Here is a 15,148-nt window from a genome sequence, read left to right as displayed (position 1 = left end):
ACAACCCAGCAAAACTAATCAAAAGGTGTACAATAAACTGAGAGACTCTTTGAATAAATAGGCAGAAAGTTAACAGCTTGACGACCTCTTCAATTAATTTGCTGAACCAAATATGTTGCAAATCCTTGTTGCAACAATAACTGCAACATAGCTGTCAAGGTCGACTTTCTCAAAACCAGTCCGAATCAATATGCTATAATGCTGAAACCTTCCCAAAACTGATATATGAACCTGGACACGATCTTAGAGACAGAGGAAGATCATCCAACTACGAAATCTCCATCAAATATCAATCAAATCAACCTATCATCTTTGGATCAATAGTTGACTTTCAAAATAAAAATTAAGATAAGTTTCCATATCTTTCAGAAAAACTTTCATAAAGAACTTACCAGCTGCACATCTAATCTCAACCATAATTAACCAGCCAATCATTTCCAAAATAATGCCAATCACACAACAAATAAAATTAATACAAAATTCGAGAAATAAACCCAATAATTAATACAAAATTCAGGAAATAAATCCCAACAATCTCTCTCGACAATATTTTAAGAAAAGAAAGGACCACCACCTCAGGTTCAGCATAAATAATCTCGTCCAATCCTTGTTTCATAGCAAATTCAATTTCACTAGGATTTATGGTGAATCCGACTAGCTCTCCCTTCACCTCATGAGTACTAGGAGCAGATGCCGTAATTATTGTGGGAACGGGTGCAATCAGCTTTCTAAAATCCGAAACGAATTCTAATAATTCGGCACCAATAGAATTTACCTACCACCACATAAAATAGTGAACAATAAAATATAGATTAGCTAAAACTGAAAGAATGAAACCTACCCTGGAAAAGCAACCATTTAAAAACCTAATCATGTCATTCGGAGCGAACCAAAACAACCACCCTTAAAAAAAAATAGATTTTGCATATGGTAGGACTTGAACCCTTCACCTCTTTAAATATATATATATATATATATATATATTTTGCCTAGTTTGCATGTAACACCCCTATATATTTATTAATTAATTACCTCGTCAAGTGTAATTGTTGTAGCAACAGCTGCTAAAACCTTATGTGCTTCCCTTAGCTCCATTGTAGCACGGCCAAGTGTATCATTACGCATGATTAACTTAAAGGTGTCATAAGATGAATTGTCATGAAGCACGGCTATAAAATTTGCACTGTCATTCAAAATTATATCCTTTTGAAGAGTGAATTCATCATAGCTAATCCCCAACTCTTTTAGCCTAAGAACCTGCATGCAATCTAAAAATGGATAAATTTAATAAATACTCCTCGAACTCTGCTAAAATTTTCACTTTCCGCCCATTGGCATTTATTTTAGGTTGACGGGGCTGTAAATTTACCTTGTTACAATGTATGTGTAAGAGAAATGATAGTTCTGTTTATTTCGTTTAGCATTACAAATATACATTTACCCAAGAAAATATAAGAAATACAATTGAGAGAGCTATCGGTGTTTTCAAAAAGCAATTTCGAATATCAGTAAGTGGGACCAAGCCTTATTATTCGCTTGTAGTGCAGAATGTATCTTTCATAATTATCAAGTGTGTGTAGATATTTTGACGAAAGGCTTAATATAGAGGTTGATGTGGAGCCCAATATTGAAGCACCAATACTAAACTAATGCTGGTATGAAAGGAATTTTTGGAACCTTTGTTTTCAATATTCGTTTCTAATTTTGAATCATGATTCATGGTTCTTTATAGTATTTTTTCTCACAAAAAATATACGTAAAACGAAAATAATTTTAAATCATGATTCTAAATACATAAACCAAACGTTCTCTTAATAACTTAGTGGAGAAATTTTGCGAGCGAATAGCTGTGGCTAGGTGGAGGGAATATCATAAAGATTGAATTTGTAATACTCAAATTGTTCACAAAGAGATATTTTCGACATCATGTTTAATACTTTGGTTAATTCTTACATGTGGGTTAGATCATAAGAGTTCACTCATTTTAGTTTGTGATACTATTATTGTTTCATCATTATCTCGGAAATATGCATGTATTTGTGATGGAAACATTGAAATTTTATTAGGACTGGTAAGAGCCCTCAAATGTCAGTACCAAAATTTTCAAACATATATAGATATATTAAAATAATTATTTTGTGACGTTTCACACGAGTTAAGAAAACTAATTCAAGCCATTATTCTGCAATGTAAGGCATATCGAGTAATTTTGTTGGTAAACTAATCATATATATCTATTTTTTTCGTTTCTACTTCGTCCAGTTTTTCAATGTTGTCATAATTCCCAGACATAAATTGAGTAAAGATGAGGGCGCGTTGAAACTCATTTCAAAATAATTTTATTTTTTATATGAAAATAGAAATGAAAATATTTTCAATCTCAGACGTTTGAAAGTTTTATCAAGAGATTGTTTTCAGTATAAAAAAACTCATTAATGTCTATCTCTCTCTCTACTCGAGAGAGGAGAAAACAAAAACAAAAAATGAAAAACAACTAAAAATCGTTTTTCATTTCTCTCTCATTTTACACTAAATTAAAAAATCATTTTCATTTCTATTTTTTATCTTTAATTGTGCCAAATGCCGTTTTAGAATCATTTTTATTTTTTTTTTCTCAAAAAACGTGAAAAATATTACAAGAATAATTCCAAACAGCAGAAATAACATTTTGAGTCCTAATATAAAATGCTAACTATATAATATCCAATACTCAACTAGAACACATTTTTTTTTTCCGAGAGATGTATTATTCAATATTCAACCATAACTCATTTCAAACTAATATTGTAGAGTATGTATTTCAAATGGAGTGTGAAGGGTAAAAAGTGGTAAACGAACACTAAAATCCTTAGTAATTACAAGCAAACAAGTAATCTCATTACATACATTTTGTTCTAGACTTCTTCCTTTTTTTGGAACATTGTTCAGTTTGACACTTTGATTAATGATTTAAATGTCACGTCAATAGTTCAAACCATTTCTTACTTTTCTATCTAAACACTAGTTTAAATTTTGTTTATGGATTCAAACAATTAAACCTGGGGACCAAATAAGATAACGGTCCTATTTATTTCACCGATTCAAGTTTAAAATTCAAGTTTTGTTACACTAAAAAGCTATCAGAAACAGTCATATCTAACTTTTTTACTACAATAAAAAACTCTCACATAAAGTCATATCTCAATTCGAATCAGTGAATTAAACGGGCCCAACATGTCTTTTATATTTCAAAAAGAAAAAAAACTTTCCTTTATAAAAAGAAGGAATTTTCTTTGGCAATGGACTATCAGTAGTTCCTTATTTTTCAGTCGTTAGATATGTATCATAATTTATTTATTATGCATACTTTTTTAATATGATATGATTTTAATCTAACAGTCAAAAATTGAGACCACTGGTAAGACTGAGAAACTCCCTAAAAAGAAATTATTTCATTTAAAAAAAAGGGAGTTTTTTGGTAGGTCTAGAAAAATAAACTATCAATAGTTTTCTATTTTAATCCGTCAAATTTATATTAGAAACTATTTATTTTACATACTTTTAAATCCAATTTGATTTTTACCAAATTTAACAGTCGAAAACAATAAACTACCAGTAATTAAGTTTTCTACACCTACAACAAAAAAGTGAAAATAAAAATAAATTTGGGCTTCCAATTCCAGCTAACCTTGAACTTCTGAAGAAGACCATTCAGTGCAAAATCCCAGGGGAACAACATTTCAAGAAATCAACATTTGCTGGATCTTCATTGTTTCGGGGAAATCATTTTTTTTTTCTGGCCATTTTAGGCTTTTTAGGGCTTGGTTCTTGTTTAGTTTTATCATCACATCACTAGACCAGAAAGAGGACACAAAATCTAGCCGAAAGAACCCTAATTTACTATGCAAGTACTAGTTATACACGGTAATTACCTAGAGAGCTACAAACCCAATAAATTCTCCGAACCGTTTGAATTGGCTTAAAAAAAATTATTTTTGGCTTTTTTTTAGTTTAAAAGTCGCTTTTAAATTTGTTTGTTTGAACAACTTTAAAGTGCTTTTTAACTTTATAAGCACTTTTAAAATAAGTTATCTCCTTAGTGCTTATAAAAAAATATTTACGAAAAGTTTTTTCATTTACATATTTAACCTTTTTTTGTGAACAATAAATTTAATATTTCATCCATATTCTTTTATTACATTATTTTTTATAATAATAAGTGGTTTTGATTTTTTTTACCCAAACTGGTTCGAAAGCTCTTTTTAGATTAAAAGCACTTTTTCAAATACTATCTAAATACTAATAAAAAAGTCTCAATTTATACTTATTTTTTTCTACTACTTAAAAATACAAATACAAACTATCCCAAACAAGCCCGAACCTTTAATCAACTTCAACCTTTCCTCAAGGACTACTCACTCAGAATACTTTTTACAGAAATTTCAACATTTTTTTTTTTACTTTTTTTAGTCCACATTTCTAAATGTTATATTTGTTAAAAATTTAAACTCATAATTTATGTAAAAATTCTCTCTCTCTCTCTTCAAAATGATTTTGTTTTCAATAAAAAGTAAAAATAAGATTGTTTTGAGAATCATTTTAGGACCGATTCTGAAATTGTGTTTAGTTGATTTTTAAGAGATTGGTTTGAGTATAATAAAAAAGTGAAATCGTATTTGTTAATTAATATATTATAATATTATTGATAAGTGCCAAAAAATGAAAATAGAAAAAGAAAAACAACTTTCAATCGTTTTCTAATCTCCTCACAAAACTCATTCTCACTATTTTCGTTTTCGTTTTCAAAACATTTGCTAAACAAATGTCGTTTCATTTTATTTTTTATTTTTTGCTTCTCAAAATACGTGAAAACCGTTCTAAACACGCACATAATTTATGTAAAAATTCTCTCTCTTTTTTCCTTTGCCTCTTTTTGGTACCTTTAAGGAGAGAAAGTTAAAGATCAATTTCCTTGTTTAATTTGCTGTGGAGTACATGCTCCTATGCATGTACGTGTTTTGTGCGTGTGTGTATATATATATATATATTCATGTTTTTTGTGTGTGTGTGTATATATATATATATGTATATAAATATATGTTGGTCCAACTTCAGAAAAAAGACCTCACATGGCGACATATATGCGTTATGTATATATGCATAATAGAAGGAACTTTTAGCATTGCTTAAGACTAGAGATAAAACAAGTTTTCAAAGATATACAATTAGAAAAAGTAAGCAGATTGTATTCTTTGAGATGATATGAAATCCATTCTTTCCCTTTCACTGGCATTTTTAAAACAATGGGCTAACCTTCTTTTTGCCTGTTAACTGCCCTCAAGTTTTCTAGACTTGATACTCAACAACTCAATCTGGACCGTCCATTTGATGCCATGAAATACATCAATCGGTTGTTACAGCCTAACCAGATCTTGACAGTTATTTCAAGAACCAAAAAAAAAAAAAAAAGGTAAAGATTTTGATGCTGCAAAATTAGAATTATAATTAAAAATGGAAAGAAATCAATTTCATCTAACGGCTACATATGGAAACAAAAAGGGTTCATCTTGACTCTCTTTTTTGGACTATATAATTGATCAAATTAATAGTAGTGGTCCACCAAGAACACATCATAGTATTTAGAATTGATCACATTTTTATTTTTTACGTTTTTTGAGAAGGAATAAATGAAAATATTTTTAAAATGGTGTTTGGCGTAATAAAGACAAGAAATGAAAATAAAAGCGATTTTTTAGTTTAGTGTAAAATAAGAGAGAAATAAAAAAATGACTTTTAGTCGTTTTTCATTTTTTGTTTTCATTTTCTCTTATCTCGAGCAGAAAGAGAAAAACATTAATGAATTTTTTTATACTGAAAATAATCTTTTGATAAAATTATCAAACTTATTTTTAAAAATAATTAATGTATGAGATTAAAAATGTTTTTATTTTTAATTTCATATAAAAGATAAAATTATTTTAAAACGAATTTCAAACGGGCACCATGTATTTTTCTTTGTAAGCCAGCTTTTTGTGGTGTATTATGCAGCACGCTTGTGCCAAATTGCTGGCTCTTCCATAAAAGCGGCAATTAAAAGAGCCAAAAATTTTGGTTTTTTATATTAATTAAAAATGAACAAAGATATCATTACTGCTAAAAGAATCAAACCTTACTTGCTTCGGCTCGTTAAGAAGTAATAAATAATCCAAAGTTGTACTAATATGATGATTATGAAATTAATTAGTATGATTCTTTCACTTTTTTAAGGCAACGGACAAAGATAATTCATGCATCCGCCATTCTGTGGAAATGAAAATTGCTTGGAAATTGACATAATTAGGGAATGCCTTGATTGACACAAAATCCATGGTAGATATTGCTAGTATAAGGTCAAATAACAACGACATGTTATTCTTCCTTTATAGAATATTGTTAGACTTTGATGGTCTAGTTAGCTCATGTATACACACACTCTTATATATTTTGCAGCTCTTCATTCCATGAAAACAACATGCACATGATAATGCCATATTTATATTTTTAATTATTTTGTATAAAGAATATCTCAATTTATCCTAGTGCTAAATTACATTATTTAGTGGTATCCGCAGGGGATTGATATTTTTCCATGTTCTATTATGTTGAAAATAACTTCCTAATTATGAAATTGGGGGCTAATTATATTCACACATATATGTATGACTCTCTCTCTCTATTTATATATATATATGTGTGTGTGTGTGTGTGTATCTAGTTCCTCGCCGGGTTTCACCTTAGAATTAAGAATTATTTTTTCAAAATATGCACCACGACTGAAAGCAGATTTGTTGACAATATTTAATTGGTTAAGTAACAATGATTAAAAAAAATTAAGGAATCAAAACATGGAACTTAATTGATAAAGGTCCTCAAGGCTATTCACATTTAGAAGTTCCAGTTAGAAGTATTTTTGTACAAATTAAGGCTCCGTTCATTTCACCGATTCGAGTTTAGAATTTGAGTTTTGCTACAGTAAAGTACTCTAAAAAATAGTCACATATAACTTTTTTACTACAGTAAAAAGCTCTTACATAAAGTCACATCTCAACTCAAATCAACAAACCAAACGGACCCTAAACCATGATTCTTTTCTCGCTAAAGTAATGTCTAATTGATGACCATATTATTCAAAGAAAAAAATAATAAAATAGTAATAAAAATAACACTAAAAAAAGCTGTAAATTAACCACTAATCAGTTAACAGCTTGAAAAACAGCTCGAAATATATTTGATCAAAACCCTAATAAATGACATGCACTACCAGAAAACGAACATGGATTAAAAGTGATGGCAAATTCAATCCGAGAAGTAATTGTTAATTATAAATTACTCCGAGTTCCATTTAACCCATTTTGTAGTGGTACCAAAAATATACATATGCCCTAGCTTATAGCTTTTTATTTTTTATTATTTTTATTATATTTTTGCCTTTTCTTCATTTGCATACTCGCAAGTCATCTAAAAACCTCTTTCATCTGCATACCTCTCAGTAATTTCCTTATCAAAATTCACGCTTTTCTTCCTTTTTGTGTAGATCAATATTGAAACTCACAGAGTTTAGTCACAACCTTTTATCACTTTCATTTGAATTCCCAATTACAAAAATAATAATAACAAAAGCTGATACATCTAATCAGCCTATACCTAACTGCATAAAAGCATACACAGAATCAGTGTTGCCCTACTATTATATATAAATATATACATATATATAGATATATAGATATATATATATATATATATATATATATAACATGATAGCTAACTAGTTATTAAGATGGTCCATAACAATAACAAAAAAATACACATTTATACATAAATTATTACAATACTCATATTGGACCACTCTATATCTATATCTATATATATACACTTAACCCTAAAAAACAAAAACGACAATCATAGTTACGAGTTTCAAAAGCCCAGTTCAGAAGTGCCATGCTCTGTCAATTATGATCATGCATCGATCAGAAACCCCAAGACATGACACAGACAAAAGTTAGCCATACTATATTAGTACTACTCCTACTGCACTTTCACGCAGCAACTCCAGGGCTTTCTGGGTCCTTATCTAAAGCCAGAAGCCAGCTTAAATATTGACCTTGTACAATAACAAAACAAAAGAAATTAATTGACCAACAAAAAAAAAATTAAATAAAAGAAATAAAATGAAAGGGTTAAAACTCAACGACTCTTCTAAAGAAGAAGTCCGTACAGATTGCTTTTTGGCTTTAAGATTGAAAAATGAAAACCACCTTGGCTGGCTCTTATGCGAGCATTTGAGTACGGCCGTGCATAAACCTAAACAAAACGTAAATTTAATCCACCTCACTCTAATTTAACTTAAAAAAATAACTTGTAGCATTATTTTTATTTTTTAGCCCACTAAATATCTAGTCTGAGGTATTTAAAACAGTTTGTAGATTGGACCTATAATAGCTCGTATGTCTCAACTCAATCTGTACAAATTATCCAAGTAATTACTTAATCTATTTTTGTTTTTCTTGTAGATAACTCAACTTCATGTCTTACTACAACCGTTGAGGAGCCTATGAGTGTGGACTAATAAGAATGATTGTTGTTGCAGTGCTTGCTTTGGATGTATTTGAATTAAGCATCTAATTTATGTTTGCTTTGGATGGACTACTTTACTTCATGTTTGATGTTGGATTGAACTTTGAATTGCTATCTGTTTGATGATGGACTGATCAGTGTTATTTCTATTTGATGATGAATTTTGAATGTTGGAGTTATGTTTAAAGACTAGTATTATTTTTATTTGATGATCAGTATTATTTGATGATGAACTTTAAATGTTAGAGTTATTATTTATATTTGATGATGAACTTTGAATGTCGGACTGAATTTTGATTCTTTGAATGTTGAATCCGACCACCCAACCCACCTCACCCCGCCCCAACCCAACCCAAATATCACTAGGTTGTGAAATTTTTCTAACATCGTTGGGGTCAAATATGTGCAACCCGCACCCATTGAGGCGGGGCAAGAAAAAGTCCTACCCCGCATCAACTCAAGCCATGTACAACCCTACATTTGAGCCAATATTTACGTATATATAATAAGGAAGCGATGAATTTTTTTAAAAAAAGAAAAACTTACAAGGATAGAGGGAGTTTATTTTATTTATTTTTAGGGTAATTTACACAAACGGTCCCAAACCTTTTTAAAATGTGACCATTTGATCCTCAAAATTTTTTTTTTTGACAAAACGACCCCAACCTATTTTAAAGGGTGACAGTTTGGTCTTTTCCGTCAAATTTCGTTAAATTTATAGCATAATTAATCATGTGCAAGGCATGTGATCTTGTTAAAGAGGGTATTTTGGTAAAATACTAAGACAAGCTCTCCTTCTCTCTCTTTCTCTCTCCCCCCCTCTCTCTCTCTCTCTCTCTCTCTCTCTCTCTCTCTCTCTCACTCACTCTCTCTCTCTCTCATCTCTCGCGCAAGAGTCCTAAGCGTCAGTGAATGGCAGATTTGGAGAAACTAGAGGTGTCAGTGGATTGTTTTGGTGGAGAAGCACTGGCTTGGTTTCAGTGGGAGGACGGACGACGGTCGATCCAGTGTTGGACTGAGCTTAAGACGCTTCTCTTTGAGCGTTTCTGGCCATCACAAGAGGAAACACGAAGAGACCTTGAATTGCGTGATTTGGTAGTAGAAATTGAGAATGCTGATGAGATCGTGGCTGAGATTCGACACTTCGACGAGAATGAGGCTAGATCAGGGAATAGCTACCGGTGCATCACAGGCTAGACTCGGCGATATGGCTGCGATTGAGTCCAATTCTGGTGATTTGGGAGCTGGACTTCAAAATTCCAGCGGGATTAAAGCCAAATCGAGCAAGATCTGGACTGGCTCTAGTGATTTTTGCGCAATTGGGGCTGGGCGTCACAATTTCAGCGCGTTCGAGGCTAGGTCTTCATCTGCCGGTGTGGATAGAGGCATCTCGGGGGTTGTGAAGAATTTGAATAACATAATTGTAATTAAAGGCATTTTCATCTTTCCAACAACAATATAGGCGACGTGAGTTTTCACGTACACTGTACCGTTACTTTTTAGATGACAATTGACAAAAAAAAAAAAAATTATACATTTTTAAATAAGTTAGGAGTCATTTTATTAAAAAAATAAAAAATTAGACTGTTATCTTTTAAAAAAGTTAGAACTATTTATACAAATTATCGAAAAAGAAAATGGTAAGAAAATGAATATAAAAAAGTCTGCAACTTCAGTGTAAGAAGAGAGATGATAATAAGTATGACAACCTGTTAACCAAAAGGGCGTTGGACATATGGGCCTACCAATAATTAATTACATATAATCTAGCATCAGCTCCCTTATTCCCATCAAAAAGAGAGATGGGCCCCCTATCCTATCCTATATATTTGTAATTTTATTAAAAATTTTGCATAATTAAGACTCATTATTTTATGTATTTCGAATTGGACTTTCCATTTATTGCCTTTTTTTCTTAATTATTTTTTTATTTTTTCTTTTGTACAGTTTTCATAAACTTGTACAGTTGTACGTAATAAGATTCATTCCTTTCGAAACTGGTAAACATTGATTAACATAATTTAATCGTGTAATGAAATAAAATAAAACAAAAACTATTGCACAAGCAAAACACGTGCAAACATTTTCTACAAAAAAAACAAAAAAACAAGTGTTACTTCATTTTAAACTACAAATTACAACCTCTAGCTACCTAAAAAGTGCACCACTGTGTTTTTGGTTTCTGTAAATTTAAGCATCGTTCATTTCACCGATTTGAGTTTTCAGTTTTATATTTTTACAGTAAAAAGTTCTCAAAAAATATCACATCTAACTTTTTCTGATACAGTGAAAAGCTCTCAGAAAATATCGCATCTCAGTTCGAATTAAAAACTCGAATCTGTGAAGTGAACGAGACACTAATATCTTTAGACGATAGTTCTACGGTAGAAGTATAGGACAAAAATGAATAAGTAAATAACTTTTATGATGTAATTATGAATGGCATATTTTTATTATAAAGTCTACAAATGATCTTGTATATTACTATTAATCTCACTTTAGTTCATAATTTTTTGAGTCTGTCTAGATTAGCATAAAAAATCGGTTTTTGATTTATTTAGTATAAAAGTTACTTTTGAGACTATTTAGATTGGATGAATAATGATATGATTTTTTTAGTTGGCAGTGTTTTGACAATGAGTTGTAAAAATTTAAAAACATATACTTTTTATAAGTGGCATTTTTGGACTGATTATGAAGATATTTTTCTGATTAATTGTTCCGTATATATGGAATTTTTTGAAAAAGGAACGCAGACTTAGTCAAGGAAAGGAAATATTTGGGAGATTTAGGGCAATCATGAAGATAAATGTACATTTGATGAGAGAGTTATTTGAGGAAAGAATATTAGATTGATTGTCTTAATTGGTTGATTGTATGTAAAGTATATGAGGAGTTAATTATTGGAGATTTACCTTGCATGGGAGAGTCCTTTATTAGCATGATATAAATTATATCAATCTGTGAGTAGGAATTTGGTTGACCACTAGAATTGGAAAAGAGAATATGAACCTAATTAGTATTTGAGACCAGATTCAATGTGGTGATAAGGCACAAGATTGTTGAGAGAAAATCATGAAAATTCCTTTGTAAATAATAGAGGAGGAAAATATGGGTGATCGTGTGAAAGATTGAAACCTTATATTAAGGTTTTAGTTTCAGCTCACTTTGAACCACAGTTTTACAAAAAAAAATATTTATAAAGAGTCATTGCATTTGTGAGCCTTCAAGAGTGTTCATTGAGTTCGTCCTTAAGGAGAAGGATTAAAAGCTTTCAGAATGAAGCACACTGCAAGCCGAAGGGAGTACATTGCGCAGTTCAAAGACGAATGGTGCTCGCTAGACAAGGCCACTAAGGAAATTCATCATAGCGACAACAACATCAAGGAGGGAGTCTTTAGGTGTATAAGTCCGAGTCGTGATTGTAATTAGTTTGAATTAGTGGATTATTCACTGTCTGAGTATGGCATCATAGATGTAGGTTGTTTAACTAAACTGCGATATCATTTTATGTTGTTCTCTATTTTTCCTGCTTGATTACTTTAACATCTCAGAACATAATCGTTATAGTCAATCGTCAGTGTTTTAGAAAGTGTTACAATATTCTTTGTAACACCTGCTATAAAAATAGATCTTTCATATAACATAAAAGTGTTTTTGGTTTTTATTAGCTTTTTTAAAAGAAACCGTCTATTAGGTGCATATAAAAAAAGAGATAAAAAACTGTTTATTTACCATTTTAACTTTTTATTTGTGAACAAATTAAAAATTTCATAAATATCCTTTTATTACATTATTTTTTTTTATCAATAAGAGCTTTATCTTATTTATTAAGAGACCATTTTTGGTACGCCAACATACCGGTATGTTAAGTTTTTTGTTCGTTAAATCTGCATAAAATCATGTAAAAATAAAAAAATATACATATCTAACAGTTAAAAAACTTAACATACTCGTACACCAAACGTACAGTACGTACTAGGGGATATCCTATTTACTAAATATGTACAAAAACTCTTCAAAAATAATTAAAAAAAAACTATTTTTCATGCACAATCCAAACATTGATCGAAAAATCATGACTTATATTTCTTTTCTTCTATTATTGTTTTAAACATCTTAAACTTAATCTTGATTTATTAGTTTATTTCAATTTAGTCATTTTATCAATTACATGGAAAAAGAATAAAACAAGATCATTTCTAGTTTTTTCTTTTTTTTGTTTAGTCAGAACATGTATATGTGTGAAAAAAAAAACAAAAATCATGACAACATGGTCCGGAATTAATGAGGGTAAAATCTAATATGGTTTTTTTTTTGTACAATAAGATAGAAACATAAAGGGCGCGTTTAGAAGTTGTTTTAAAATAATGGGAAATAGTAGAAAATAGGCCAATTTTAAAACCTTAAGAAAGCATATAGGCCATTTTTAGTTTTGAAAATTAATAGGCCATAATTTTTAAATTTCTAAATTTACCCTTTTTTTTCCTTTGTTTCTTTCGATCGTCTCTGTCTTTCTCTCTCTCTCTCTTTGTCGCAAATCTCTCTCTCTCTCTCTCTCTAGCTTATCGCAGCTCTCTCTCTCTCGTAACTGCGCTCAGATTTTCTCTCTTGTCGGTGGATCGTCGGTGGATCATCGTTTTCCATTTGCTCGTCGGTGAATCATTGGTGGATCAACAGGTTCGTCGGTCGGTAGTTCTTATTGCTTATAGGGGAAAATGGAGTCTAGAAAACTAATATACAAATTTTGGTTTTCAATCAGTTTTTGTTCCAGAGGATGCTTCTTTGAAGTTTTTACAGGAGTGTTTATATGAGGAGCTGAATCTTGAGTTGTTTGGTTTTAATGCTGGCGTTCATTCTTTATTACTTTTTGTGGGAAGGAAGTTGAAGGACCCAATTGAAATTGTTTCGGACCTTAAGAGGGATGATGATGTTAAGTTGTTTTTAAACTTGGTTCGACACAATAAGGAAGCTCTTGGATTCCCGTTGGTAATAGATTTTGTTAGTGGCTCCGTTAGTGCAGTGGGATCTATTTCTTCTTCATCTTGTTTTATTAGTTCAAGAGATTAGGCGTCATCTTCTAATGTTGATGGTTCCGTTTGTCAATTTGAAGATGATATTGATGTTGCGATGAATAATTTTTTGATTGAAGATTTGGATATTTCAAAGTTACCTATGTCGTTTGATGTGAATGTAGGCAATCAATTCATGAGCAAGTCGGTTCTCAAGAAATTCATGCATGTAATTGCTATTAGGAGGCATTTTGAATTTAAATCTGAAAGATCCAATAATTCATTTTATGTTTTGGTTTGTAAAAATAAGAGTTGTACTTGGAAGATGCGTGCTGCTAAGGTTTCAAATGGTAATGTTTGGGCAGTGAAGAAGTATATTGAGGAACATACTTGTTCACTTGATGTTGCTAGTGCTAAGCATCGTCAAGCAAATAGTCGTGTTGTTTCGGAGTTTTTAAAGGGCGATTTTAGCATTGGGCTTGCAGACCGTTTGCGTCCTAATGATTTGAGGTCTATAATGCATGGTAAGCATGGTGTTGAGATTAGTTACTACAAAGCGCGAATGGCTCGCCGATATGCGTTAGCATCAATGAGAGGAAGTGCAGTGGAGTCGTATGCATCCATTCCTTTTCTGTGTAATGTTTTCAAGGAGAAAAATCCAGGTGATTTTTATTTTTATGTGTTATGCTTATGGTTTTGTCTATTTGTACAATATATGCATGATATAGTTACTAGTTACATACCATTTATATGTAACGTGAGTTACATACGCGGGCACATGCATTATGCATATTAAAGCTCGAGATAATTGTAATTGTGCGCTAATTTCTATTCTTAGAGTATGAAAGATTTGCGTGTGTCAGGAAACTATTAGTATATTTTTAAAAGGACATGGAATTCAATAACTTAGTAAATATTCACGTCATTTGTTTTTTACATATTTATTTTCCAAAAGATTAAAGAGTTCTAATCATAAAGAAATCTAAGAAGTGTGAAAGAGTATCTTATACATTTAGTATCTTTTTCAAAAATGATAAAGGAGGTTAGTCATGTTGAATCTACAATTTAGTATCTTATACATGAGTTGTGGTGACACACTATAAACATCTAAATAGCTCCTATGTTTTTTTTCCCCCCTAATAAACTCTAGAACTTTCAATTCACTGACAAGAGTTTAATTTCTCTGTGACTAATAGTTATTTTAATTGTTTTTTTGTTTTGTTTTTTCTTTGTAGGATCTGTGACTTCTTATGAGCTTGACAATGATGGGCGGTTCAAGTATTTTTTTGTGTGCTTGGAGGCTTCTATTCATGGTTGGCGCCATTGTAGGCCTGTGATCTCAGTTGATGGCACTTTTTTGAAGAATGAGTTTTCTAGGACCTTACTTCTCTCTGCAGTTTTAGATGTTGATAATCATATTTTTTCGCTTGGTTTTGCAATTGTTGATTCGGAGAATGACTCCTCGTGGGAATGGTTTTTTGAAAGGCTTAAGGAGGCCATCGGAACTCGTGAAGAGCTTGTTATTGTTTCTGACTGAAAGAGTA

Source organism: Morus notabilis, unplaced genomic scaffold, assembly GCF_000414095.1.
Source record: "Morus notabilis unplaced genomic scaffold, ASM41409v2 Scaffold3, whole genome shotgun sequence".
Classification (NCBI taxonomy): Eukaryota; Viridiplantae; Streptophyta; class Magnoliopsida; order Rosales; family Moraceae; genus Morus; species Morus notabilis.
Note: the sequence above shows the minus strand (reverse complement) of the source record.